This window comes from Bos javanicus, chromosome 8 (assembly GCF_032452875.1).
Source record: "Bos javanicus breed banteng chromosome 8, ARS-OSU_banteng_1.0, whole genome shotgun sequence".
NCBI classification, from domain to species: Eukaryota; Metazoa; Chordata; class Mammalia; order Artiodactyla; family Bovidae; genus Bos; species Bos javanicus.
Window position 1 is genome coordinate 75,914,903 of NC_083875.1, and position 25,167 is coordinate 75,940,069.

The following is a 25,167-nucleotide window of genomic DNA, read 5'->3' on the forward strand; positions in this document are numbered from 1 at the left end:
TCAGTCCATTGCAACCAACATTCAGTTTCGGCACAAAATACTGTAAATACAGTTTAGTTGTATCTTTAGGATAAATTCCTAAGAATAGATTTTATGGATCAAATATGTTCACATCTAAAGATATCTGTTACAAATTTAATATTCACAAAAATTAGTTTGATGCAAGTTGCTGAAGTGTATTTAGATTTTAATTTTCTTTTCTGAGTGATAGCCAATGCCTGAGCAGTATTGGTAGTGAATACTAACAACTTTCAGTTTAATAACCAGTTACATAGAAACTGGAGGAGGAAAACAAATAAAGGGAGGCAGATGATATTTCACCATAAGATTCCCCAAATTTAGTGCTTTCCATTAGAAGTCAGTATTTGAGAAGGTGGTGAATTTTTTGTCTCTGGGGGTAGTCAAATGCATATTGGATGACTCTGAAGGACAGTGTTCTAAGAGGATGTTAATTATCTGGATGAATGATTAAGCTGCTTTAGAATCATGTTAGAAACTTTTAGAAATAAAGATGCCTGTCTCTATTCTCACACTGTTTGGTAGAATCAGAATCTTTTATTTGGCTCTGTCTTCCGGCATGAAGAATCTCCACCAGAATTGAACCCATCCCCTGCAGTGGAACCGTGGAATATTAACCATTGGACCTTCAGGAAAGTCCCTAGAATCAGAGTCTTTTGAGGTGGAACTAGGGACGCTGATGGGCATCTCCAGGTGATTCTAATGTAAAGCAAGGTTCCTGTCCTGTTCCTGAGATTCAGTATGATGCTATGTTTTGCTTTAGTTTGTGGCTAGAATGCATTTATGTTCCAAAGGTACTATAAGCTCTTTATTAGCCAAAAAAAAAGAGAATACTTAAAATTCATTATTATGTGGCTTCTCTCTAATTGCCAAATACTATCTTCCCCTCCTACTGTGAAAGACACAACTGTGAAATTGTAGTTTTCTTAAGCTTTGGAATTTTTGTTAATAGCTTGCATAATTTTATTCCAGTGATTTTTGTGTATGATTTTAAAAAATAGAAGTACAGTTAATTTACAGCGTTGTGTATATTTTTAATGAGTAGTTGACAGTTTTGATTTTTGTTCAGATGTAGAAGTTGTTTCATAGCATATCTAATATATTTTTGAGTCAGTAATACATCTATTTGGCTTAAAGCTCAACATTCAGAAAACTAAGATCATGACATCTGGTCCTATCACTTCATGGGAAATAGATGGGGAAACAGTGGAAACAGTGTCAGATTTTATTTTGGGGGGCTCCAAATTCACTGCAGATGATGATTGCAGCCATGAAATTAAAACACACTTACTCCTTGGAAGGAAAGTTATGACTAACCTAGATAGCATATTCAAAAGCAGAGACATTACTTTGCCAACAAAGGTCTGTCTAGTCAAGGCTATGGTTTTTCCAGTAGTCATGTGTGGATGTGAGAGTTGGACTGTGAAGAAGGCTGAGCACCAAAGAATTGATGCTTTTGAACTGTGGTGTTGGAAAAGACTCTTGAGAGTCCCTTAGACTGCAAGGAGATCCAACCCAGTCCATTCTAAGGAGATCAGTCCTGGGTGTTCTTTGGAAGGAATGATGCTAAAGCTGAAACTCCAGTACTTTGGCCACCTCATGCAAAGAGTTGACTCATTGGAAAAGACTCTGATGCTGGGAGGGATTGCGGGCAGGAGGAGAAGGGGACGACAGAGGATGAGATGGCTGGATGGCATCACTGACTCGATGGACGTGAGTCTGAGTGAACTCCGGGAGTTGGTGATGGACAGGGAGGCCTGGCATGCTGTAGTTCATGAGGTTGCAAAGAGTTGGACTCGACTGAGCGACTGAACTGAACTGAACACATCTCCTTAGTAAATGGGAACATGGGTAGAAACTATTGCTAAACTGAATATTTTAGCTTCTTAGGTAATTCTTTACCACTTATGGAAGAATTTGGGGTCTAAGTAAACCATCAATATGTTCTTTCTCATATATAATTAAGACTGTTAGTATTAGAAATATGGAGAACATTTATTTTAAAGTTTGTTATTTTTATTGGTAGTTTCATCATCAAAGATTTATTGAGCACTTACTCTGTGTCAGGCACTTTTGTTGATGCTGAGGATACAGTGACTCAAAACCAAAAATTTTCTACTTCATGGAGCATTGAATGGGAGAGACAGGCAATGAACAAAAAAAGTATGTGACATCTTAGAAGTGGTAAGTTCTCTAGTGAAAAAACGGGTGAAGTGGCGAGGTAGAGTCTGAAGTTGGGAAGAGGTTATAAAAAATCTTTGTCGCATTTTAGACCTCTCTGAAGAAAAGTGAAGGTGACTTGGAGTAAAATCATAAGGAAGGGATGGGGCTAACCATGAGGATCCATGAAAGAGCATCTTACTGGAGAGCTAAAGAGTGTTATTCTTCAGTGTATGTGATCCTGGGGTTAATCAAGTAGAAGGCAGTGAGTAAAAGTTGAATTTTTTTTTTTTTTCTGTTGCAAAGGTTTGTGGTAAGATTTTTTAAAGTGCTGTTTATTGTAGCTAATTTATTGGGTTTTTTTTATGGGTTATGATTTTAGAGTCTGCAAGCAACTTTAGAGATTATAGCTTCAAGGTTGCCACTGGGAAAAAACTAATATTATTTCTCAGTGGAGTAAAAGAGTAGGCATTATGTATTTTAGTGATCCTTTGAGTTTTGTGCTAAATCTCATTCTTTTGTTTGTTTAGGTTTGGTTCCCCTGGGTCTTTGTTGCTGTGGGAAGGCTTTCTCTAGTTGCAGCAGGCAGGGGCTGCTCTTCGTTGTGGTGCATCGGCTTCTCATCACGGTGGCTTCTCTTGTTGGGGAGCGCAGGCTCTAGGCATATGGGCTTCAACAGTTGTGGTCCACAGGCTTAGTTGGTCCATGGCATATGGGATCTTCCCAGACCAGGGATTGAACCCATTCCCCTGGCAGATGGATTCTTATCCACTATACCACCAGGAAAGTCCTAAATCTCATTCTTAATGTTAAAGAACAGAGAGGCAGTATAGGATAGTGGTTTAAATGTGAACTCTGGAGTTGGAGAGCTAGGTTCCAGTTCAGGGTCTATGACTATGATATTGGGCAGATTATTTATCCTGTTTGTCTTTGTTTCATCTGTAAAATGGAGGAAAGTATGGCATCTACTCTGTTAAGGATCATGTGAGAATTAAATACTGTATGTTAGTACATGTAGAAGTACCTAGAATGTGCCTGCTATATAAAAAGCACCCAGTGTTAGCTGCTGCTAGTGTTAGCTACACTGTTTTGAATGTTACTTTTCACTTTATAAATTAATATATGTGCAAGGTAAAAATATAATCTTCTAGAGGTTTTTCTTTCTTTTTAATTTATTTTAAAAGTTGTGGTAAAGTATACGTAACATAAATTTTTTTAGTTTTGACCATTTAACAAAAGTGTGTAGTTCATTGCTTAATACCATTGATTTTTGTGTTTTATTTATAAACGCTATTTTTTGGCTGCATCACATGATTTGTAGGATCTTAATTCATCGACCAGGGATGGACTTGGGCCCTTGGCAGTGAATATGTAGTCTTAACTATTGTACCACCAGGGAATTCCCACTAGTTTTTGCTTTTAAAATTTTATTCATTATATATGATAGCTCCCTATGGAAGATAAGGATTTCATTATTTTCCCTCCATGTCTTCCTTTCTCCCTCCAGCATACATGTACATACTTTCACACATACATGCACATAGATTTCTCCAGTCTCCCAGTAAAGTTATGTCATAATTATATGATTTTCAGTGCATACAATCTTAAGGTGTAATTATATATTTTTCATTTCTCATGTAATACTTTGTTTTCCGTGTAGTTAATTTTTTTCCCCTTAGTTTTCTATTTGCTTACTACTGCTGCTGCTGCTAAGTCGCTTCAGTCGTGTCCGACTCTGTGCGACCCCATAGACGGCAGCCCACCAGGCTCCTCTGTCCATGGGATTCTCCAGGCAAGAACACTGGAGTGGGTTGCCGTTTCCTCCTCCAGTGTATGAAAGTGAAAAGTCAAAGTGAAGTCGCTCAGTCGTGTCCGACTCTTAGTGACCCTATGGACTGCAGCCTACCAGGCTCCTCCGTCCATGGGATTTTCCAGGCAAGAGTACTGGAGTGGGGTGCCATTGCCTTCTCTGCTGCTTACTACTAAGAACTTTTAATAACAGCTTCGTTGCAATATAATTCACATTATCATGCTATGCTATGCTATGCTAAGTCACTTCAGTTGTGTCTGACTCTGTGCGACCCCATAGATGGCAGCCACCAGGCTCCTCCATCCATGGGATTTTCCAGGCAAGAGTACTGGAGTGGTACTCAGTACCACCTCACATTATCATATAATTCACCAATTTGTATAATTTACTGGTTTTAACATATTTAGATTTGTGTAGCCATTATTACCGGAGAAGGCAATGGCACCCCACTCCAGTACTCTTGCCTGGAAAACCCCATGGACGGAGGAGCCTGGTGGGCTGCAGTCCAGGGGGTCGATACGAGTCGGACACGACTGAGCGACTTCACTTTCACTTTTCACTTTCATGCATTGGAGAAGAAAATATCAACCCACTCCAGTGTTCTTGCCTGGAGAATCCCAGGGACGGCGGAGCCTGGTGGGCTGCTGTCTCGGGTCGCACAGAGTCGGACACGACTGAAGCGATTTAGCAGCCTGCCCCAGTTTTCATTTTCAGTGGTTACCTTGGATCAGAATTTTTCAGTCTTAGCACTATTGACATTTGGGGCCAGATGATTTTTTGTTTTGGGATAGAGAGGGCTGTGCTGTGTATTATAGGATGTTTAGCAGCATCCCTGGTCACAATCCACTAGATACTAGTAGCATCCCCCAATTTACCAGTTTTGATGACCAAAAATGTTTTCAGATAATACCAAATGTCCTCCTGGCGGCAAAAATACCCCCTGGTTAAGAACCATGGGCCTACATATTTCAGTCTGCAGTGTTAATTTATTACAGTTTAAGTTAACGCTTTTCAAAGAATGCAAGAAATCGTGTAACAATTTAACTCTATCCCACCCCCACCTCTGGCCCTTTGTGCTATCAATGCTGTTGTATATTTTAGGTTCACATATTGTATAAACCTCTAAGGCAATAGTGTTGTTGTTTTACATAGTTTATAATTTTAACCTTTGTGTTGTAAAGTAAGCAGAAAATCTCACTCACACACAAACTTATTTTAAAATAAAGCAGACATCCTTGTAACCATACTACTAGGTCAAGAAATAGAACTTTTTGTAGATGGGAATAGAAATTGTCATACTGAGTGAAGTAAGTCAGACAGTTGAGAATCGTATGACATCCCTTATAAGTGGAATCTAAAAAGAAATGATACAGGACTTCTCCAGTGGTTAAGAATCTGCCTGCTGATGCAGGGAGACACCGGTTTGATCCTTGACCTGGAACAATTTCCACATGCTGAGGGGCAGTTAAGCTCCTGCCCTACAGTTACTGAGCTGGTGTGTTTAGAGCCTGTGCTCTACAACAAGAGAAGCCACCTTGATGAGAAGCCTGTACACCAGAACTAGAGAGTAGCCCTCACTTGCTTGCGACCAGAAAAAGCCCTCATGCAGCAACAAAGACCCAGCACAGGCAAAAATAATTAATAAGATAGAAATGATACAAATGAATTTATTTACAAAACAGAAAAAGACTCACAAACTTAGAGAAAGAACTTATGAAAAAAAAAAAAAGAAAGGTTGCCAGGAAAGGACGGGAGGAAGAGATAGTTAGGGAGTTTGGGATTGACATATATACACTGCTGTATTTAAATGGATAACCAACAGGAACCTGTTGTAATAGCACAGAGAACACTACTCAATGTTATGTGGTGGCCTGGATGGTAGGGGAGTTTGGGGAAGAATGAATAGCTGTATGTTATGGCTGAATCCTTTTGCTGTCCCCCTGGACTGCAGCATGCCAAGCTTCCCTGTCCATCACTAACTCCTGGAGATTGCTCAAACTCATGTCTATCGAGTTGGTGATGCCATCCAACCATCTCATCTTCTGTCGTCCCCTTCTCCTCCTCCTCGCAGTCTTTGCCAGCATCAGGGTCTTTGACAATGAGTCAGTTCTTTACATCGGGTGGCCAGAGTATTGGAGCTTCAGCTTTAGCATCAGTCCTTCCAGTGAATATTCAGGGTTGCTTTCCTTTGGGATTGATTGTTTGGATCTCCTTGTAGTCCAAGGGACTCTCAAGAGTCTTCTTTAACACCATAGTTCAAAATCATCAATTGTTCAGCACTCAGCTTTACTTATAGTCCACCTCTCATATCCATACATGACTCCTGGAAAAACCATAGCTTTGACTAATTGGACCTTTGTCAACAGTCATGTCTCTGCTTTTTAATATGCTGTCTAGATTTGTCATACCTTTTCTTCCAAGGAGCAAGTGTCTTTTAATTTCATGGCTTCAGTCATCATCTGCAGTAATTTTGGAGCCCCCAAAATAAAGTCTGTCACTGTTGGCATTGTTTCCCTGTCTATTTGCCATGAAGTGATGGGACTGGATGCCATGATCTTAGTTTTCTTATTGTTGAGTTTTAAGCCAACTTTTTCACTCTCCTCTTTCACTTTCATCAAGAGGCTCTTTAGTTCTTCTTTGCTTTCTGCCGTAAGGGTGGTGTCATCTGTGTATCTGAGGTTATTGATACTTCTCCTGGCAATCTTGATTCCAGCTTATGCTTCATCTAGCCCAGCATTTCACATGATGTACTCTGCATAGAAGTTAAATAAGCAGGGTCACGATATACAGCCTTGGTGTATACTCCTTTCCCGATTTGGCCTTGTCCGGTTCTAACTGTTGCCTCCTGACCTGCATACAGATTTCTCAAGAGGCAGGTAAGGTGGTCTGGCATTCACATCTCTTGAAGAATTTTCCACAGTTTGTTGTGATCCACACAGTCAAAGGCTTTGGCATAGTCAATAAAGCAGATGTTTTTCTGGAACTCTCTTGCTTTTTCAATGATCCAACAGATGTTGGCAATTTGATCTCTGGTTCTTCTGCCTATTCCATATTCAGCTTGAACATCTGGAAGTTCGTGGTTCACACACTGTTGAAGCTTGGCTTGGAGAATTTTGAGCATTATTTTGCTAGCATGTGAGATGAGTACAATTGTGCGGTAGTTTAAGCATTATTTGGTATTGCCCTTCTTTGGGATTAGGATGAAAACTGACCTTTTCTAGTCCTGTGGCCATTCCTGAGTTTTCCAAATTTGCTAGCATATTGAGTGCAGCACTGTAAGAGCATCATCTTTTAGGATTTGAAATAGCTCGATTGGAGCTTTGTTCGTAGTGATGCTTCTGAAGGTCCACTTCGCATTCCAGGATGTCTGGCTCTACGTGGGTGATGACACCATCGTGGTTATCTGGGTCACGAAGATCTTTTTTCTATAGTTCTTCTGTGTATTCTTGCTGCCTCTTATTAATATCTTCTGCTACTGTTAGGTGCATACCATTTCTGTCCTTTATTGAGCCCATCTTTGCATGAAATGTTCCCTTGGTATCTCTAATTTTCTTGAAGAGATCTCTAGTCTTTCCCATTCTGTTGTTTTCCTCTATTTCTTTGCACTGATCACTGAGGAAGGCTTTGGAACTCTTCATTCAGATGGGTATCTCTTTCCTTTTCTCCTTTGCGTTTAACTTCTTTTCTCAGCTATTTGTAATCAGCTATACTTTAATACAAAATAAAAAAGTTAACCCCTTTCAGTTATAACCCCCTCCCTCCCTGCTCCCATAGTTACTGTTCTAACTCTTACAGTAATTCATTTCCTTTTTTTTTTAAGTTTTATCACAAGTGTGCATTCCTAGACACTGTAATGTTACTCAGTTTTTAAAATTTGATTTCTTATAAATACCTTTTAGTGTACAATTTACCTCTCTGTCCCTTTCTTTTCCTTAGTTTTTTTGTTGAAGAACCCTTGCCAAAATTTGAATTTTACTGACTACTTATCTACTACAGTTGATCCTTATACAACATGGATTTGAACTCTGTGGGTCACTCATTTGTGGATTTTTTCCAATAAATATGTACTAGAGTATTACCCAGTCCACTGTTGTTTGAATTCATGGATGCAAAATGATATATGTGGAGAGCTAACTATACGGTTGTATGCAGATTTCAGCCGCATGTAGAGTCAGTACCGTAACCCGAATGTTGTTCAACTGTAGTTACTCTGAAGTAGAGGTTATATAGGAAAGGTAGGATAGATGCTTGATTCTTTGGTTTTATTACTTTTCAGGATAGCAAATTAGTTCTTACTAGTTCTCCTCTAAGAGAAAGTTGTGTTTTTTTTTTTTTTTTTTGCTGTGCTGCAGTTTGTGGAATCTTAGTTCCTTGACCAAGGATTGAATCCGGGCCCTTGGCAGTGAAAGTGTGGAGTCCTTAACCACTGGACACCTAGGGAATTCTTGAAAAACAGCTATTTTTTAAAATATCAATGTGAATTCAGGGATTTAGACATATTTGATCCCATGGACGGAGGAGCCTGGTAGGCTGCAGTCCTTGGCGTCGCTAGGAGTCGCACACGGCTGAATGACTTCACTTTCACTTTTCACTTTCATGCATTGGAGAAGGAAATGGCAACCCACTCCAGTGTTCTTGCCTGGAGAATCCCAGGGACGGGGGAGCCTGGTGGGCTGCCGTCTATGGGGTCGCACAGAGTCAGACACGACTGACGCGACTTAGCAGCAGCAGATGGTTTTTAATCAAAGTCAGTTATTATTATTTATGCTAAAATTGTTATATCTTTGGTCAGTTGGAGCCTCAAGTTCGTTTCTAAATAACTTGATCCACTCCAGGTAGTCTTTGTAGCATCCTTGTTATCTGTTATGACCAAGTGTTCTAGGCTTATCTTTTATATTTACAGCTCCAAAGTTGTATCCAGCTAGTTTCTCCAAGAAGTCCTGGTTTAAGTGGGAAATGGTGTTTGAGGATGTAATCTGGGCATTGAGTGTGCTCATTGCTGTGGGTTACTGTGTCTTGGACAGAGTTAAGGGTGATACAGGTACATCTGTATATCTATATATACATACCTCCACTCATAAAAGATTTTAAAATTTTACTCTCTTCTATGCTACATCTATAGCTCTTTTTTTCCATAACAAAAATTCTGGTTCTCAAGGATATAGGGGATAATGAATTAGACTTAATAATCATTATTAATTAGTCACTTGTTTTATTCTACTTTATACAATAGTCTCAGAATAGCAATACTAATGTTACCATTTCCAATATGATCACTGAAAGCAGTTACAAAAAACATTTTGCACGTTATCCTCATTTCCTTCTCACTTTATATCCGTACTATATCTGTATTATCAGATTATATTGCCATTACATAGTATATGGTGGGCTTCCCTTGTAGCTCAGTTGGTAAAGAATCTGGCTACAATGCAGGAGACCTGGGTTTGATTGCTGGGTTGGGAAGATCCCCTGGAGAAGGAGAGGCTACCCGCTCTAGTGTTCTTGCCTGGAGAATCTGTGGACAGAGGAGCCTGGCGGGCTACAGTCCACGAGGTCACAACAGTCGGACATGACTTAGCAACTACACCACCACCACCACCACCACCACCACTATATAGTAGTCACTCCTTTTCTGTGAGGAATATGTTCTAAGATCTTTAGTGGATGCCTGAAAATGTGGATAGTACTGAACCCTATGTATGGTGGTTGTTGAGTCATGTCCAGCTCTTTGTGACCCTGTGGACTGCAGCACACCAGGCTTCCCTGTCCTTCACCATCTGCCAGAGTTTGCTTAAACTCTTGTCCATTGAATTGGTGATGCCATCCAACCATCTCAGCCTCTGTTGTCCCCTTCTCTTGCTCTCAGTCTTTGCTAGCATCAGGGTCTTCTCCAGTGAGTTGCCTCATCATATACATAAAATAAAGTTTAATTTATAAATTAGGCACAGTGAGAGAACATCTGAATTGCTAGCATCACTACTCTTGTGCTTTGGGGCCATTGTTTAGTAAAGTAAGGATTACTTGAATACAAGCACTGTGGTACGGTGACAGTTGATCCTCATAACCCAGACAACTACTAAGTGACTAACAGGTGGGTAGCATGTACAGCCAGAGAAGGCGATGGCACCCCACTCCAGTACTCTTGCCTGGAAAATCCCATGGACAGAGAAGCCTGATAGGCTGCAGTCCATGGGGTCGCTAAGAGTTGGATACAACTGAGCGACTTCACTTTGACTTTTCACTTTGATGCATTGGAGAAGGAAATGGCAACCCGCTCCAGTGTTCTTGCCTAGAGAATCCCAGGGACAGGGGAGCCTGGTGGGCTTCCGTCTATGGGGTCACACAGTCAGACATGACTGAAGTGACTTAGCAGCATGTACAGCATGGATACACTGGACAAAGAGATGATCCATATCTAAGGCAAGATGGAGAGGATGGTGTGAGATTTCATCATGCTACAATTGAATTGCTTATTTCTGGAATTTTCCTTGCAATGTGTTTGGACTCCTTGCCCTCAGGAAAGTAAATCTGTGGATAAGGGGGCACTACTGTACTCTTTTAACCTTCATTTATTTTTAGCAAGTAATTAATATATAGTATAGGGGAACTAGCTAGTTCAGAGATTGACATACTTTTTCTGTAAAAGTTAGAGCAGATATTTTGGGCTTCGTGGGCCAAAATGCAAACTCAAAGATACTGTTTAGTTATATAATGAGAAATTTCTATAAATCTTTATTGAAAAGTTTTAAAGTACAAGTAATTGAATATAGTTTTCTTTAATACAGGTTTGCTAATGAGAAGAATGGAATTAATTTGGGAGGGTTAGATAATGCTTCACTTAATTTGGGTTCAGTTGTTACTCATTATCATTAAACTTGATTGTAAATGTTCATCTTTGTTGATCTCTAATGAGGTTTCCTCTTTGAAATGTCTTTTCACAGATTGGTGCTACCAATAACAGGTATCAGTCCACCAGAATATGATTTTAATTGGGATATTGATTACTAGGAAGTCATTTGTAAAATTCTGTTAGATTTCTCCTCTTGACATTTGTCTTTTAGCATGTTGTTACAATGCAGATTAATCACTTTCAATCGAAGGGTTTCACCTTCAATTGAAGGTCCAATCACTTCAGATTGCACAGTTGAATGAATTTAAGAATATGTAAATTTCTCTTATACTTTGCTCAGAGTTTAGAAACACTACTGAAACTATCCTTTGAGCTCAGAAAATGTATCTGTTGCAAATTTTTATGGGAATGGTGACCTCACTTGTTTTAAACTTTGACTGTTTAGGAAGTGAATAAAGCATTATTCACTTAACATTAAAAACGTTCAACATTACAGGTGTTTCCAACCGGCTTTAGTTGTCATCAGAATATTTAAAGCTTTACTACTGTGTAAGTTTTGCATATAAGCTGTATTTTACCTTATAATTTTATTAAGATACATTATCATGTTTGTAAGCAAAAGTTCCAAAGCCATTTTAGTATTTTGTAATAATGATTGAGGCTAGCTCTTTTCCTTTAGAAAAAATTTGTGCTCATACCTGAGCTCAGAAGATGAAAATAAAACATTATCAACATGATCTGCTCTGTAGTGGCAAGTCAGGATATTTGGCTTCTCTTTTGGAACAGAAGATGGCTAAATCCATGAAAGCAAATGAAATATATATCTTTTGGCACTATCGGTAAATAAGACATGATTAATTCAAATATTTTCCACAAAGTACCTGCTGATGAATAACTATAAGCTTGCAAGACCTTACATATTTTACATTTTCACAGGTTTTGTTAATTTGTCCAATAAGCCCTTTTCTGTTCTACACATATTTTTTGCCACCATCACTTGTAATATTCTTCAGCAGATTCTACTTCAGGTTATACTGACTTGGTATTTTCTCAAGTTTGAAAATACTGTTTCCTGTTGTGGTTTCACATAGACCTTCTTAGAGGCTAATTCTGTAGTTGCTTCAAACTCTGTATTGACTGCTCAAACAACTGGGCAGTGATCAGTAACATCTTTGTCTCCTCTAGAGTCAAGGAAACCCAGTGAAAACCATTTGTCTTGTTTTTTAATTAAAAAAAATTTTTTGGCCGTACCAAGCAGCATGTGGGATCATACTTGCACCAGGGATCAAATCTGCACCCCTTGCATTGGAAGTGGGGAGGCTTAACCACTGGATCACCAGGAACATTCCCTTTGTTGATTGTTGATGTTGTTGCCAATAATCTCAACTTGGTTGAATGACCATTCTCACCAAAAAGCTCATTCTTTTTTTTTTTTTTTTTTTTTTAGTATTCATTTATTTGGCTATACCAGGTCTTAGTTGTGGCATGCAGGATCTAGTTCCTGACCAGGGATTGAATCCCTGCACCCTACATTGGGAGCACCGGGTCCTAGACAGTGGAACCACCAGGGAAGTCCCAAAGCTAATAATCTTGAACAAGTTTATTTTCTCTGGATTCATTTCTTTGACTAGTGTGTAATCCAACACTTTGACTACTTTCTGTGTAATCAAGCACAATTTAATTAACTTATGAATAGTAAATGGGTTTTCTTGCTAGGCTGACCAATGAGCCACTCACTCACCTACTTTATTTGCAGTTGCATTTTTTGTTTTATGAAAAAATTCCACTACAGTATAAATTTTCTAATTTTTCTGACTGTAGCTTTCCTGTCAGTTTGGGGGTTGTGGTGAGCGCTGTCTAGTAACATCTATGTATATTGTATTCTTCAGCATAGTGTCGGAGAAGGCAATGGCAACCCACTCCTGTACTCTTGCCTGGAAAATCCCATGGATGGAGGAGCCTGGAAGGCTGCAGTCCGTGGGGTCGCTGAGGGTCAGGCATGACTGAGCGACTTCACTTTCACTTTTCACTCTCATGCGTTTGAGAAGGAAATGGCAACCCACTCCAGTGTTCTTGCCTGGAGACTCCCAGGGACAGCGGAGCCTGGTGGGCTGCCGTCTGTGGGGTCGCACAGAGTCAGACACGACTGAAGCGACTTAGCAGCAGCAGCATAGTGTAGCTTTATTGCATAGTAAAGACAAGGCTATGCCATTTAATTTGATGACAAAACACACTCCACTGTGCCTTAATGTGTGGCATTTGAAGTGCACTTTTCTTGTTTTGACATGATGGGTTATGTACTCATAAATAAAATTGTCGGTGCAGCAGCATTTGTGACAATCAAAATGCTGTTGGCTGTATCTGTATCACTGCAGTTTCTAGTGTACCATGATGCAGCAGTACGAAGCAGTAAGGGCACTGCACATAGTCTCTGTTGCAACTACTCATGTTACCATTAGCATTAAAGCAGCCACAGACAAGTCATAAATAAACATGACTGTGTTCCAATAAAATTTTATCTTACAGATACTGAGATTTGAATTTCATATATATCTATAGTTTATTTATTTATTTGGCTGTGTCAGGTCTTAGTTTCAGGTCTTGGTTGCTCGGCAGCATGTGGGATCTTAGTTCCCCAACCAGGGCTCAGACCCTTGTCCCCTGCATTGTAGGGCAGATTTTTAACCACTGGACCACCAGGGAAGTTCCTGAATTTTATATATCTTTTCATGTGTCACACATGTTCTTTCGTATTTATGTATTTCCCTTGCCAGTTTTTAATTTTTCATTCCTTCCTGCAGTGGTACTTTTGTCTAAGATATTTTCCTTCAGTCTACAGAACCTTTCTGTGCAGCACCCTCTTTCAGATTTTGTTTGCCTGAAAGCATCTATTTTTTGAAAGTTTTTTTGGCTAGATGTAGATTTCTAAATTGGCTTTTTTTTTTCATTGTCTTTCCTTTCTGCACTTCCAAGTTGTCATTCAACTGTCTTCTGACTTCCTTAATTTCTTTTTTCTAGCATTATTGAGTTCTAATGGACGTGTAACCTTGTGTAAATTTAAGTATGATAATTTTGATATATGTATTGCAAACTGATTATCATAATAAAGTTTTTTAACTCATCCTTCATCTCACATAATTACCATATTGTGGTAACATTTAACATTTACTTAGTAATTTTTGAGTATTACAATACATTGTTGTTAACCGTAATCACTATGCTGTACATTAGGTTCCCATTCGTATTCCTCTTGTAACTGGAAGTTCGTACCCTTTGACCACATCTCTTCATTTCTCCCATCCTACCTCCGGGACAACCACCAGTCTACGCTCTAGTTTCTGTGACTTTTAGATTCCATATATAAGTGAGATCATACAGTATTTCTGTTTCTCTAACTTATTTCACTTAGCATTATGGTCTTAGGGTTCATCCATACTGTCCCAAGCGGCAGGATTCCCCCCTCCCCCTGTTCTTAAATGGCTGAGTTATATTCCACTGTGTGTACTTAGACACACACACACTCTCTTCCTTATTTTCTTTTGACCAGTCAGCCATCAGTACTGTTACTGCTTATTGTTCGGTTGCTAATTTGTGTCCTGTTCTTTGTGACCCCATGGACTGTAGCATTACTAGGCTTCCCTGTCCTTCACCATCTCCCAGAGTTTGCTCAAACTTACGTTCATTGAGTCGGTGATTCTATCCAATCATCTAATCCTCTTTCATCCCCTTCTCTTACCCTTGATCTTTCCCAGCATCAGAGTCTTTTCTAGTGAATCGACTCTTCACATCAGATGGCCAGGGTGTTGGAGCTTGGGCTTCAGCATCAGTCCTTCCAATGAATGTTGAGGGTTGGTTTTCTTTAGGATTGACTAGTTTGAGCTCCTTGATGATAGTTAGGGACTTTGGGAATGTCATGTACACACTGCTGTATTTAAAATGGATAACCAATGTTCATGTCTTTTAGTGTCTTGATATCTTGTGTCTACTTATCACTTGATAATACTCCATTGCTTAGATGTATCAAAATTTGCTCATCCATCACCTATTGAAAGACATCTTGGCTGCTTCCAAGTTTTGGCAGTTATGAATAAGGTTGTTATATAAATATTCATGTATGGGTTTTTATGTGGACATAAGTTTTGAACTGATTGGGTTTTAAATACCAAGGAACACAATTGCTGGATTATATGGGAAGAGTATGTTTAATTTTGTAAGAGACTGCCAACTGTCTTTCAGAGTGGCTGTATCATTTTGCATTCCCTCCAGCAATAAATAAGAGTTCTGTTTGCACTTTATCCTCATCAGCATTTGGTGTTTGTCCTTGTTTTTTATCTAATAGATATGTAGTGAAATCTCATTGTTTTAATTTGAAATTTCTATGATGTGTAATGTTGAAAATATTTTCATATGCTTATTTGCCATCTGTATATGTTCCTTAGTGAGATATCTGTTTCTTAGTGAGATGTCTGTTCAGATATTTTGCCCATTTTAAAATTAAGGTTATTTTCTTACTGTTGAGCTTTAAGAGGTTTTTGTATATTTTTGATAAGTCTTTTATCAGATGTATCTTGCACAAATATTTTCTCTACTCTGTGGCTTGTCTTTTCATTTTCTTGGTAGTGTCTTCCATAGAGGATGTATTTAATTTTAACAAAGTCCACCTGATCAATTCTTTTGTGCTTTTGGCATTGTATCTGAAAAGTTATCAGCAAATCCAAGGTCATTTGAAAGTTTTCCTATGTTACATTCTAGGGGTTTTGTGGGTTTATGTTTTATTTTAGATCTGTGATACATTTTGAGTTAATTTTTGTGAAGGGTGTAAGGCCTGTGTCTAGATTCCTTTTTCTGCACAGTTAATTTGCAGCACCCTTTTTTTTCACTTAATGCATACTTTCCATATTGTTAAAGAGTATCCTCATTCTTTTTCTTTAGTTATTAATTTTTGCACATTTCAGTTTTATTGCTAAGTAATTAATTTTTATTGTTATTTCAAACACAGGTGTACTTGCTTTTATTTTCTAAATAGATATATGTATGTGGGGGTACTGTTTAATTTATTGCTGTTAATTTGTACCAGCACCTAACTGGATTCTGTTACCATTGAAATAATCTTCCAGCTGATTCTTTATAGATTTCCAAGTAAATCATATCACTGAAAATCCTAATAGTTTTCTGATTTTTGCACTTTTATTTCTCCTATTTTAATTATATTGACTGGTACATGCAGAATAATGTAAAAACTTTTAATAGTAAAGAATATCCTTTTTTCTGACTTTTGCTGAGAATGCTTGTGAGCACTTAGCAAAGATTGTTGGGTTTTGGGTTAGACATAATATGCTTTACTATACTATTGAAGTATCTTGTTTTAAAAAAAAAATAGTCAAGAATGAATGTTGAATTCTGTTGCATGCCTTTTTTAGGATCTTTGAGGATGATCATCTGATTTTTTACTCCCAGTTCTATTAATCATTAAATGATTTGATAAATAAATAAACCTGGTGGTGGATGGTTATTATTTAGAACCAGATAAGGAAGGTGGAGAAGGGTCTAGACTTGCCCACTTGTTTGAACTAAGACTGCCTGGAATTGAACCAACCTCACACATGTAGAAAAATAGTCCAATCTGATGGACTGGGCAATTTTCAGGCCAAGATGAGTCTAATCTGAGATGAGTATATTATCTTAACAGAGAATTACAAAGTTAATACTAGGCAGTGTTTATTGAGTGATTGACATGTGCCCTGCTCTGTGCTAAGTGCAAGTAAAAATTATATACAGTACAATATATTAATATATATTAGTATCTCCACTCCACTAGTTACTAGATATGTGACCTGATGGAAATTTCTAAAATTCTTTTTATTTATCTTCCTCTTTTTAATAGAGGTTTGATAATAATACCTACCTCATAGGTGGTTTTAATAATTAAATGAGTTAAGGGGATTCCCTGGCAGTCCAGTGATTAGGACTCCATGCTTTCACTGTCTTGAGGCCCCAGGTGGAATTCCTAGTTGGGCAACTAAGATCCTGCAAAGTTGCACGGTGTGGCCAATAAATAAACAAAATTAAATGAGTTAATAGATGTAGAAAATGTAGAAACAGTGCCTGGAACATAGTAAGCAGTCGATAAGTGAGAGCTGCTGCTCCTGTCTTTATTCCTTACAGCACCCCCATGAGGTTAGTTTTACTGAGCCAGTTTCTCTGTCTCTCATTTTATGTACGTACGTATGTATGTATGTATGTATCAGTTCAGTTAGTCGTTTAGTCGTCTCTTTGCAACCCCATGGACTGCCCCACACCAGGCTTCCCTGTCCATCACCAACTCCCATAACTTGTTCAAACTCATGTCCATCGAGTCGGTGATGCCATCCAACCATCTCATCCTCTGTCATCCTCTTTTGCCTTCAGTCTTTCCCAGCATCAGGGTCTTTTCAGATGAGTCAGTTCTTTGCATCAGGTGGCCAGAGTATTGGAGTTTCAACTTTAGCGTCCCTCCTTCCAATGAATATTGAGGACTGACTTCCTTTAGGATTGACTAGTTGGATCTCCTTGCAGTCCAAGGGACTCTCAAAGAGTCTTCTTCAACACCACAGTTCAAAAACATCAATTCTTCGACCCTCAGCTTTGTTTATAGTCCATCTCTCACATCCATACATGACTGCTGGAAAAACCATAGCTTTGACTAGACAGAACTTTGTTGGCAAAGTGATGTCTCTGCTTTTTAATATGCTGTGTAGGTTTATTGTAGTTTTTCTTCCAAGGAGCAAGTGTCTTTTAATTTCATGGCTGCAGTCACCATCTGCAGTGATGTTGGAGCCCAAGAAAACAGTCTGTCACTGTTGCCATTGTTTCCCCATCTGTTTGCCATAAAGTGATGGGACTGGATGCCATGATCTAGTTTTTTGAATGTTGAGTTTTAAGCCAACTTTTTCGCACCCCTCTTTCACTTTCAAGAGGCTCTTTAGTTCTTCTTTGCTTTCTGCCATAAGGGTGGTGTCATCTGCATATCGGAGGTTATTAATATTTCTCCTGGCAATCTTGATTCCATGTATATATATACATTTTTTTTTTTTTTACTATGCTATTGAAGTATCTGTCTTGTTAAAAAAAATAGTCAAGAATGGATGTTGAATTCTGTTGTATGCCTCTGTGTGTGTGTGTGTGTAAACTAAGGCTTGCAGAGAGTTTGAGTCTAGGGTTACACAGATTCCTGGTTCTTTAGCTTATCAAGTCTGTCTGCCTTAATTTTGCCCTGGCTCCCAAAGCAGGATACTTGGATGTTCAGAAAGAGGTTTTCCAGGAAATTGTTTGGTTAGAGGACCAGATAGATTCCTGCTACTGGAGTTTGGACAGATACAGCCTTTAGTAAGATACTGGCCATAACAGAAACTGAATATACTTTTAGAACAAGAACTTAGGCATTAGAGTTGGCATACTTTGGCATTTGAGCTGAATGAAATAGGTTGGAGTCTAGACCATTCAGGATTCAACTGAGTCTGAGGATTGAGGGCTTTAAATAGTAATCAAGTCAGAGTTGTCCCTGGGAGTTAAGGATTCCCTGATTCTCTGGGTGTTGAAAGTGGCAGTGGCCAGCTATAAGTACCATTAAAGGGGAAACTGGGAACAAGGCCATCATTAGTTACTTCATTTCTAAGTTACCAGTATTTACTTTCTTCTCATGATACCAGATTGGCTGTGCCCTGATATCAGCTGGATTCGTGAGCTGCTGAACTCATGGTATAGATGCCCTTTGCAATAACAAGTTTAACCTGTGTCCTGATGGCTGGCAACTTAACTGACCTGCCTAATCTGGATTCCTGACTTCTGGCTTACTCTTGATCCTTCAAATCCTAATTTAGATTCTTTACTACCTTCTCATTACTGATATGATGCTTGCTCCTTTTTTTTTAAATTTCTCATTTATAAAAAAAACTCACATATATAGGTTTAAAAGTCAAACATGCTATAAAATTTATAAAGAAACATTAGTTCCTTACTACTAGTCCCCCGCTACTCAAAAGTAATGTCTTGCAGCTGTTTTAGAAATGGAGAGAAAGTGAGTCTTAGGTTACTTCCTGTGCTGTTTCTAGCATAAAGCCACACATTAGGTGAGCCCTACCCCCAGACTGAATCACATATTTATTTAAACCATTTTTTTTGTTACTGTTCCTAGGATTGAAGTAATCATACTCCTCAATTCAAAGCTCTTTATATTATTTTGCCTATACTAGACCTTTTCTTTTGATGATTGATATGTCTATATGTATCCATTTCTTTTTATTCTCATTCCCATTTTTCTCCCTCGGGCAACCATTCTAGCAACTTTATGAATATCCTTTGGTAGGTACTTTTTTTTTCAATGATACAAATTTTTTTTTCAATAGTTACAGACTTACAGCTTTCTTTCTGAACCATTTGAGAGTAAGTTGCCAATCTCTGATGTCCCACCATTCCTCGGAATATTTTAGAATTTATTTCCTATAGACTGGATCCTTCTACATAATCATAATTGTCAACAGTAACAAAATTAAGATTGGGACATGACTGGCATCTAATCCTCAAGCTCCATTCTATTTTGTGAATTATCTTGATGTTATTCTTTGTAGCGGAAGGATCCAGTTCATAATCATGTGTTGCTTTTAGTAGTTGCCCGTCTCTTATAATCTCTTGCAGACTGTAATCATTCCTTAGTCTTTTCTGGACTTGCATGCCCTTTATAGGTTTGACAGTATTCTATTTGTAGAATATCCTAGAATATCCTTCAGTTTGAGTTAGGAAAATGTCCTCATGTTTATTTAAGGTGGCACATGGTTTTGATTTGTCTCATTACTGATGATGTCCACTTTGGTTACTTACAAGAGATCTGGTAACTTAGAAGGGTTCTATAAAGTTTTACCCTTCCCCTTTTAATTAATAAGTATTTTGTTGGAAGCTATTATGAAAGTGCATACATTCTCACTTCCTGTTGTTATTCAGTTGCTAAGTCGTGTCCAACTCTTTGCAACCCTAGAACACACCAGGCTTCCTTGTATCTCCCGGGGTTTGCTCAGACTCATGGTCATTGAGTCAGTGATGTCATCAACCCCCTCATCTTCTGTCTCCCCATTCTGCTGTTGCCCTCAATCTTTCCCATCCGGGTCTTTTCCAAAGAGATGGCTCTTCACAGCAGGTGGCCAAAGTATTAGAGTTTCATCATCAGTCCTTCGAATGAATAGTCAGGGTTGATTTCCTTTAGGATTGATGGGTTTGATCTCCTTGCTTTCCAAGGAACTCTCAAGAGTCTTATCCAGCAACACAGTTCAAAAGCATCAGTTTTTTGGCACTCAGCCCTTCTTAGGGTCCAACTCTCACATCCATCCATGACTACTGGAAAAAACCATAGCTTTGACTATACAGGCCTTTGTCGACAAAGGAGTGTCTCTGGTTTTTACTATGCTGTCTAGGTTGGTCATAGCTTTTCTTCCAAGGAGCAAGCATCTTTTAATTTCATAGTTGCAGTCACTGTCTGCAGTGAATTTGGACCCAAGAAAATAAAATCTGCCACTGTTTCCACTTTTCCCCTATTTTCCATGAAGTAATGGGACCCCAGAAGTCATGATCTTAGTTTTTAGAATGTTGAGTTTTAAGCCAGCTTTTTCACTCTCCTCTTTCACCCTCATCAAGAGGCTCTTCAGTTCCTCTTCGCTTTCTGCCATTAGAGTGGTATCATCTGCATATGGGATGTTGTTGATATTTTTCCCACCAGTCTTGATTCTAGCTTGTGATTCATCCAGCCTGACATTTCACATGATGTACTTTTCATGTAAGTTAAATAATAAGCAGGGTGACAATATACAGCCTTGATTTATTCCTTCCCCAATTTTGAACCAGTCTCAATTCCTACTCAACTTTGAATTTATTAATATTTATGTCTGTATGGATTCATAGTTTTGTGTTTTATTCAGGGGGTAATGGTATGCATTCAGATAAAATATGCATTTATATGCATGCATATTAAAATGATATAAATGATACTATTTGATTTTATTTTAGTATATAGCAGCATATTAAAGTATTAAAATGGGATGTGAATCCAGAAGGTCATATTCTAGAATATTCAGAATCCGAATATCTCGTTGGTAGTGAGTAGAACTCCACCATAGTTAGATAGATGGAGTTCCAAAAATTTCATCATACAAGATATGAGCCTAGTGTTATTTCTCTCTGGCCTGTGAAAGTCGCTCAGTTGTGTCCAACTCTGTGACCCCATGGACTATACAGTCCATGAAATTGTCCAGGCCAGAATACCGGAGTGGGTAACCTTTCCCTTCTCCAGAGGATCTTCCCAACCCAGGGATCAAACCCAGGTCTCCCACATTGCATGTGGATTCTTTACTAGCTGAGCCAAGAGAGATGCCTCTAGCTGGCCTGGAGTTAAAAAAATCCAGCTGCTTGATGCTGATCTGATCCGATCATGACTGCAGTTTGGTGCCACCTGGTGGCATTTGTCCACTTCAAGCTAAATATAAACAGAGACAATTTGGCTGGCTAGGACTTCTGGTGTCGGCCCCAGTTTTAGGTGTGGATAGCTGTTGCCAGGTTCTTTGACAAAATCTTAGAAGACTGGGCCAGGCAAATACTGAGAATGAGAAGACTGTTTTCTCCCTCCTTGCTTTCTGAGACAGATGGCCTGGTTTTCTCTTCCAGGCCTCACTGTTGTCTTTTTTAGGGCAGAGGTGAATGGTAGGTGAATATATTTACTGTAGTATCAGTGGTTTTAATTTTCTCTTTTAATATCTATACTTTGTGATAAGTTGACATGTATGAAATGAGGCAAGTGAGTAGGTAATTTATGTAGAAACTTTTCCAGCACTGCAAAAGATTCTTTCAAGTAGTATTTATTTAAGGCCTATTCTCAGGACTTGTTCTGGCTATGTAAAAGAATTCTCTCTTCCAAAGCAAGTCATGGTGTCTTCGACTTTTCTATTTGAATTCTATTATGTATTATTGCCACTCTTGAATTATTTTCAAATTTCTGTTGATTATTCACCACAAACAATTTTCTTTTTGTGTCTTCGATGCAGATTAATGGAGAATGAATCACAATCCTTAGTTTATAGCCATTGTTGTCACTGGTTTGTGCAAATTTTACTTCTCTTGCCATATCTTTCCTTTTATCTCCAAACTCCACTTTCATTTGGCAGCTGTGCTACTTTGCTTAAAGTTCTTGTTCCTATAAAATGTGTTTTCTTCATGTATATGTACTTTATGTATTCTTTATGTTAATTTTTTCCCTCCTAAGTAGTTTGTTTTAATGATCCATCCATGCTGCATGCTATGTGTACACCTAATTGCTCAGTTAATATTGTAGTATGCTTCAGCTTCATGCTTCTCAGTTGTGTCAGACTCTTTGGTTCCCCAGGGACTGCAGCCCACCAGGCTCCTCTGTACATGAACTTTTTCCAGGCAAGAATACGGAAGTGGGTTGCCATTTCCTCCTCTAGGGGATCTTCCTGATCCAGGGATTGGACTTGTGTTTCTTGCATTGGCAGGCAGATTCTTTACCAGTGAGCCATCTGAGAAGCCCAAATATATATTTATTTATCTGGCTGGGCCAGTTCTTAGCTGTGGCATGTGGGACTCTTAGTTGCAGCATGTGGGATCTAGTTCTCTGACCAGAGATCAAACAGGTTCCCTGCATCGGGAGCATAGAGTCTTAGCCACTGGACCATCAGGGACGTCCCCATTATAGTATGAGTCCATCATAATTTGGCTGTTCATTTTCAGTGATAATCATCCAGGTTGACTTTTTACTTTGTGATCGATACTGCTGTAGTGAACATCCAAATATGGGTCTTGTTGCCTACCTTTTTGAGAATTTCTTTGGAATATAGAACAAGGAGCAGAATTGCTGGATTATAAGGGATGCCAACTTAACTTTACTGAAGAGTGTAGGATTTTTCTCTAGCAAATAGAATAGGGAAAAAATGAATCTGCACTCTTAAGTAGCAGTACATAATGTTTCTTTTATCTTTGCCAACACTTAACAATATGCAGCTTTCTTGTTTTGGCCAATCTATAAACATATATACTTTTAGTCTTTTAAAGGCATTTTTTGGTCTTAAATTGCATTTTATCAGATTGCTTCTCAACTTTTAGCATGTGTTTTCTTAGTACATTATTCTATCCTTTTGTTTTTTCCAGTATTTTTTAATCTTATAGTTAACAAATTGTTGGATTTTGAAATAGATCGAGAATTTAAAATAAGCATGATAATTTTGGGGGGGTATAGAGTACTTTATTGATGGCACTCAAGAAGGTAGGGCTCCCTAAGCCCCTTCCCTTCCTCAGGGCGTCTGGGATGGAATCTGGGATGGAAACTGTGTGGACGATCGTAATATTTTTAAGGAAATAAAGGATTGAAGTAGTATTGTTGCCTGGTTCTATCTGTCTGTTATAGTTGTATGTATTTTTCAGGTGATTGTTTTGTTTCATGAGCATCTTTTTTCTGAGGTTTTTAGCTACTGTGTTTGTTAGTTCTCAGCTATTAAAACTATTTTGGGGAATGGAAATAATGAAAGTCCAGGTCCAAGTCTGTGTACATTTCTAGAGAAAGAATGAGCCCTAGGCACCATAAAATCAGTGTTAGTCATTCCTGTTTGCTGCTACACAACAACATTGGGCAGGGTTTTACTTTGAGACTTACAGGGAAAAGTGGAAGGAAGCCTTAGATTATAGTCTATCTTTCCTGGGGATCTGGGGGAGGAATGGGAGAAAGGCTTGGAAGATGAATGCTGAGGGGAAGGTAATCACCTTCTTTGCATTTTTGTCAGTGCCTTACAGTAGCAAGGCTTTCGCACTGTCCTGACTTTACACTGAAGACACTTGCAAAGTGAGATTAAACTGTAGATTTATTTGGAGAAAGGGACAGGTGGTCATTATCCCAAAGCATAAATAGGGGAGAACTAAGAATGAAAACATAAAACCTCTCACTATCCTCTTGTTTCATCACTGCTTCCATTAGGCAGTCTTTTTCTCCCAGGTAGCACTCAGCAAAGCACTATTTTCTATAGTTTTGGGGTTTTACCCCCCACTCTTATCAAAGTGATGTGTATATATAGTTGTGGGTGTTTTTTTTGTGTGTGTGTGTGTGGTAACTGTATACACATTGAACATCAACTTCCCTATTTCCCCTCCCCGCCATTCCCTGGCAGCCACCATTCTATTCTCTGCTTCTGGGGGTTTGACTGTTTTAGATACCTCATATAGTAGAATCATGCAGTATTTGTCCTTCTGTGACTGACTGACTTCACTTAGTTCAGTGCCATCCATGTTGTCACAAATGGTGGGATTTCCTTCTTTTTTAAGGATGAATAATATTCTGTTGTATGTATATACCACATTTTCTTTTGTCCATTAGTCTGTTGATGGATATTTGAGTTATTGGGATATTTTGTCTGTTGTGAACAATTATGTACATAGTTAAAAAAAAATGCTCCTAGATTTATGATAGCAGTTAAAGAAAGTGAAAGTTAAGTCGCTCAGTCGTGTCTGACTCTTTGTGACCCCATGGACTGTAGCCCACCAGGCTCCTCCATCCATCAGATTTTCCAGGCAAGAATACTGGAGTGGATTGCCATTTCCTTCTCCAGGGTATCTTCCCGACCCAGGGATCGAACCCAGGTCTCCCGCATTGCAGGCAGACGCTTTAACCTCTGAGCCACCAGGGAAGCCCCATGATAGCGGTTAAATAGCAGTTAAATATGATATTGTTAAATAGCAGTACACTGCGTTACCTATCTCTCCCACATTTTCTTTCTTCAGTCTTGTTTTCTTATATGGTTTTTTCCTCCAGATTTCTAAATGGTGTGCTAATACTATAAATGACTGTGAACTTTTAATATTTTCTTTTGAATTGTTGTTATAGAATCTGTTAGTCATCTTATACCACTGCCCCTTATCACCATTTCCCCTTCCTTTGTCTTTCCTAATATGGTTATAGCAATGTCTAGTTTACTTTTCATTTGATGCATACATATTTCTTATTTTTAATACAGCTGACCCTCTGCATCTGGGCTCCACATCAGCAGATTGATCCAACCAAAGATTGAAAATATTCAGGGAAAAAAAAATTCCAGAAAGTTCTAAAAAGCAAAACTTGAGTTTGCCATGTGCTGGCAATGGTTTACATTGTATTAGGCATTTTAAGTAGTCTAGAGATGATTTAAAGTATATGGGAGGATGTGTGTGGGTTAATGCAAATACTATGTCATTTTATATAAGGGACTTGAGGATTCTCAGATTTTGGAATTCATGGGGGTTCTGAAACCAGTCCCCCGCCATGGATATC

The 25,167-nt window shown here is 38.7% G+C and overlaps 1 protein-coding gene and 1 long non-coding RNA gene across 2 annotated transcripts in view; both read left to right on the forward strand.

The window, feature by feature from the left end:
- The window catches only part of LOC133252930 (uncharacterized), a 40,535-nt gene extending 17,866 nt beyond the window's left edge, over positions 1 to 22,669 (forward strand). Inside the window, exon 2 of the long non-coding RNA XR_009738126.1 lies at positions 544 to 22,669. This is a non-coding gene — a long non-coding RNA (uncharacterized LOC133252930). The remainder of the gene's footprint in view (positions 1 to 543) is intronic.
- Positions 1 to 25,167, forward strand: part of UBE2R2 (ubiquitin conjugating enzyme E2 R2) — a 97,226-nt gene that overhangs the window by 18,508 nt on the left and 53,551 nt on the right. The gene's annotated exons all lie outside the window — the stretch shown is intronic.